General features: G+C 43.2%; 1 pseudogene; it reads left to right on the top strand.

Annotated features, from left to right (window-relative positions):
• The first annotated feature begins 1152 nt into the window (after nucleotides 1–1152).
• On the top strand, nucleotides 1153–1270 carry LOC126292343 (5S ribosomal RNA; annotated as a pseudogene).
• Nucleotides 1271–5569: the final 4299 nt, after the last annotated feature.

Genomic DNA, 5569 nt, shown 5'->3' with positions numbered 1-5569 from the left:
ATGAATGGTAATGGCATATATCATTTTCGACTGATTTGGGCTGAATGATGGGAAGTTGTTAGTTGTTGTAATACAGAAGCTGTAGTCAGGTATGAATTGCAGCCAGAAATACTTTTGGATGAAGTGACATCGATGAAATGTATTTTGAAAAGAGTAATATTGAAAGTGTTCATAAAAATGTAAAATATAGAAAAAATTATATTTAAATTTCACTAAGGGATTTACATAAAACGAAACTGTACCCAAAATCACTTCTGCAAGCAGGAATATCACATCTTGAGACAAACTGTGCCAACTACCACAACCTCACTTGAGGGACAGAGACCATAAGCTAAGCAGAAAGAAAACCACTGCTATTCAGAGTAAAGTTAAGCAACGTTCCAACCTTCATCTCTTATTGCTTTCCAAGGCGTTGGGGAATATTCACTCAGACACTGTTGTCACTCAACATATTCGATTATTAAACATTAACATCATGTAGATTGCTTCAGTATAATGTGGATAAGAGAACACATAGCGACCAAATTTTAAACACAGCTTTTATTTTTACATATGCTTTGTATCTCTCTCCTTCCTCATTATAATAAAAAATTTATTCACACATTAGTTTTATTGAGTTTTGAGTTCAAAGTACAGTATGAACCTAAGAAATTTAGCTGCACTGAGGGTGGTGATTGTGCACGTTTGCACAGGCAGCTAAAGCAAACTTTAACCAGGCATGACAATCGGCTATACCAGTACACAATAGAGGAAATTATAGTAATCGGCACTTATAAAGCAGTGCGGTTGTTCCTTGATCAACAGTCAACCTTGGAGTCATGTTTACACAAGAGCGAATGGAAGCGAACACAAGTAAATGTTCATTTGCAGACGACTTGGCAATGTGAACTACCATTCGCTCGTATGATATTTGTGAACAAGTCTTTACACAGAAGAGAACGGAACACAATGTGACATAAAAAATACAATCTATGAACGCTGCGTTATTGTTTCCTCGTGCTAATCATTGGCACACAAGGTTAAAATCGACATTGTTGCACACGAGAATATTAATTAAGTGAAGAAGTAAAATTTTGTTAGAACTGGCTGAGATGATGCTAAGTGGAATGCAAGCACCGGGCGTGTAATAATGTTGTACCCAACGTCAATACAGGCAACGGCCTTGCCGCAGTGGATACAACGGTTCCCGTGAGATCACCGAAGTTAAGCGCTGTCGGGCGTGGTCGGCACTTGGATGGGTGACCATCCAGGCCGCCATGCACCGTTGCCATTTTTCGGGCTTCACTCAGCCTCTTGACGCCAATTGAGGAGAGACTCGACCGAATAGTAGCGACTCCATTCAAAGAAAGCCATCGTAATGTCCGGGAGAGCTGTGTGCTGACCACACGCCCCTCCTATCCGCATCCTCAACTGAGGATGACACGGCGGTCGGATGGTCCCGATATGCCACTTGTGGCCTGAAGACGGAGTGCTTTTTGAGTGCAGCGTCAACACAGAGAAGAACTGAAGCACAAACAAGCATTGAGCTCACTGCCTCATAGCGTGCAAGTGGTCACGCGAGGAACCCCTGGTTCACCACTTAGACAACAGTACAGAGCAGTCACACCGCTTTTCTGTAACAAAGCTACATGTAGCAACTCCACCTAGGGATGACACAAGAACGCCTTTCAGGCTGCAAACTTAGGATAAAGGAGCCCGCGGAAGCCCTGACATTAAACATTAGGCCAGCCAAGAGAGCAAAAACGCTCAGAAAATACCAGGACATGTGGTCACCCTTAAAGAGGGCTGTTATGTCATTGACTGCTATAAGCCCTCGCCTTCCTTCCACTCATCCTCATGGTTAGGCCACTCCATCTGCATGATCAATGAAAGATCAGCCCTACTAATGTGCGCGTCATTTACTATGGCGGCCGAGTTTAGGTTCGTTCTGCGCATCTGACATCACAAAACACAGTCAGCCAATGAACAGAGAACGACATTGCCAGAGCTTGACTGCAGTGCAGACCACAGACAAGTGGCTTCAGTTTTAGAAACGTTCAGTCATAAATAAAGTAATTGAACAAAAGCAACGTCTTAATAGCAGAATTTCTTTTATAGAAAGTTTGGAAAAAGCATTCTTTATACCAATTGCTTCATATTCTATTAATTAATTAAACCGAACAAGCAATAAGCCTCCTAATTCAGGCGATAGCAAGGAAAGGTGTTTGTATCATTCTCACGAATCACTTTTTCGCAATAAAGAACAGCAGTAATTGTTTATTTCCTATTGTACATCGAGGAAACGTGAGTAATTCATAGTCATACCAACAGTGTTTATCGGTCTTTGCGTGATTTTTTTAGAGTCCTCCAGTAATGAGTTCGAAAGACGAGCTGTCTTAGTGTAATGGTTAAGGTGTTTGGATGCTAACAAGAGAACCTCTCCATCGCACCCCCCTCAGATTTAGTTATAATTTGGCACAGTGGATAGGCCTTGAAAAACTGAACACAGATCAATCGAGAAAAAAGGAAGAAGTTTGTGGAACTATGAAAAAGTGAGCAAAATATACAAACTGAGTAGTCCATGGGCAACATAGGCAACATCAAGATTAATGTGGGTAGAGGAGCGCCGTGGTCCCGTAGTTAGCGTGAGCAACTGCGGAGAGAGAGGTCCTTGGTTCAAGTCTTCCCTCGAGCGAAAAGTTAAAGTACTTTATTCTTGCAAAGTTAAGATCTGTCCGTTCGTTCATTGACATCTCTGTTCACTGTCATAAGTTTAGTGTCTGTGTATTTCGACCGCGCCGCAAAACCGTGCGATTAGTAGAGGAAAGGACGTGCCTCTCCAATGGGAACCGAAAACATTTGATCCAGGAAAACACGTCTGATATAGTCTATACGACACTGGTGACGGCATGTGCGTCACATGACAGAAATATGTTGTCGACCCATCTAACTTGCACACTTGGCGAATGGATAAAAATATTCTTCTACCTTGCCCGATTTAGGTTTTCTTGTGGATGTGATACCACTCCCGAAAAAGTGAAGAAAACATAAGAGTATGTAACATAAACTGCAAAAAAATGAATGCAACAGTTTCACAGTCGCACAGTTTTCTCTGTGCTCTGTCAAAACATATATTTTTAACGTTTTCAAATTTTTCCGTGTGTAGACCGTCAAAACCTGCTCTGACAGACGTACAAGTCACGCCAGGCCCGCAGCACTGACCTCTGACAACACCAGAGCCCGCACCTGCAGATTCCTCGCCGGTCACTGACATGCCACTCTACGCCTTCATGCACGGTGGGCTCACCACGTCCGCTGCTAGGCAACACCGGGAAGAAGATCGAATGTAAAACTGATGCCAAAAAATAATTGTTAATTGAATGATGTCTCAGTAGCGCCCCATGTTGCACAGCACCTCTGCGCTCCTGTCCTACACTCATGCTTCTGGTGAGCTACTACAATACACACACATCACAAGAAGTTTTGCATCACGCCGGTTCCCAGAACTCCTGAAGAAAGACGTTGACTGTGGATATTGTATCACAGTCCCTTTGACTGTTCAGATATGTCACTAAACCCGCCCAAAGATGTAAACAGCCATGCATGAGCAGCGCCTATTAGAAGGAGGGGGTCCGACAGCCGATCAATTCCAGTCATTCCACCAGGAAGGAGAAACACGGCTCGTGTTATTTGTACTTCAATCATGCCTACACGGTCAACACCGCGGTTCGATCGCTTCCGCATTGTTACTTTGTGCCAGGAACGGCTCTCAACAAGGGAAGTGTCCAGGCGTCTCGGAGTGAACCAAAGCTACGTGCTACTGTGTATTAGAGGTACCGGTGTGTACAGCAATCTGGACCACCACCTCTGCATGTCTCGCTGTATGGCGGTACAACATGCAATGTGTGGTTTTCATGATCAATAAAAGGAGCGGAAATTATGTTTGTGTTGATCTCCATTCCACTTTTCTCTACAGGTTCCGGAACTCTCCGAACCGGGGTGTTACAAAACATTTTTTGATGTGTATAGATACACGATGCGAAGCTCTGATTTCAGAGAGGACTATACTAAACTTTGGTTTCAGAGACGACTATTTTGCATTGCGAGCACTGTTTTTGACGAAACTGACAAAATGGCTTAGGAAAGGAGGAATTTTTGGTGTCTCAGTTCATAAGTAAGCTTGAAATGCTTGGAGTTAGTGCACTGAACACTGAATTCCAGCTCCACTTTTCCTTAGTATTGGTCCAACACTTTGTCTTACCTCGGTTGACACTTTCTGCTGGCTTCTCATTACACCTGAGGATTAAATTTAAAGGCAGACCACTGATTACCGAGCACCAACATAACCAGAAGAAGGAGTAACGGTCCTCTCTGGTTACCAGCAACTGAAAACCTGTACTTTATTGACTGTTTATCATTTGAATAGGTGCTATGTATCAGATAGTTTCTGATGTCTGCAGTGACATACACAAAGCACTTCAGACATTTCATTAAAGTATGTATAATGAAGAGAATGTCAATAAAATACGATCAGTTAAATGCGAAATATGCACAAACTTTGTGTACTTTTTATAATCTGCTTTATAGCTTGTTAGAATGTAGATGGCGTCATCTCTGTTACACTATATTTTTATCATCAACACGGCCATAATGGTCGCACATCAGTTATGTAATTTACACAGCAGAATGTAACCAACGATAGTAATCTTTTTTCGTATGTTTTTAATTTTAATCAGTATAATGGATTCGTATTTGTGCTTGCTTACTTCAAGGGAAATTCATTGTGCTTTGACTTCTTAGGGAAAAGAATTACAAAGCTCGCAGTTATTCACTCCGTAGCTACCTAATGAAAGCATGTAATGTAGCGTTTCGCAAAAGCCGCCTGGCGCCGCAGCTACACTGCAACACACCACCGCCGTGCTGGTTGCCTACTCAGCCCCTGCGACTACACGACGCTCTGGCTCCGCCGTTAGCAGCGCGACCTGCAGAGGGCCTTCACGTATACCGGATCAAAGCAAACAGAGCGTGGAACTCAGCAAGAGACATCGCTTCTGCCACGAACCGTTTGCTGCCATCGCCAATGTTAAGTGCAACCAATCAGGAGGAAGTGATTACGAAGGCTTTCCCGGCGTAATAATTGACAATACACTACTGGCCATTAAAATTGCTACACCACGAAGATGACGTGCTACAGGCGCGAAATTTAACCGACAGGAAGAACATGCTGTGATACGCAAATGATTAGCTTTACAGAGCATTCAAACAAGGTTGGCGCCGGTGGCGACACTTACAACTTGCTGACACGAGGAAAGTTTCCAAACTGGCTCATCACAATACGCCAGTCACTATTCTTGATGAACTGTGGTATCGCGTTGAAGCTGCATGGGCAGCTGTACCTGTACACGCCATCCAAGCTCTGTTTGACTCAATGCCCAGGCCTATCAAGGCCGTTATTACGGCCAGAGGTGGTTGTTCTGTGTACTGATTTATCAGGATCTATGCACCCAAATTGCGTGAAAATGTAATCACATGTCAGTTCTAGTATAATATATTTGTCCAATGAATACCCGTTTATCATCTACATTTCTGG

The sequence above is a fragment of the Schistocerca gregaria genome, chromosome 9 (genome assembly GCF_023897955.1).
Source record: "Schistocerca gregaria isolate iqSchGreg1 chromosome 9, iqSchGreg1.2, whole genome shotgun sequence".
In the NCBI taxonomy this organism is placed as follows: Eukaryota; Metazoa; Arthropoda; class Insecta; order Orthoptera; family Acrididae; genus Schistocerca; species Schistocerca gregaria.
The sequence above is the reverse complement of the archived record's forward strand: the minus strand, read 5'-3'. Positions and strand labels throughout refer to the sequence as shown.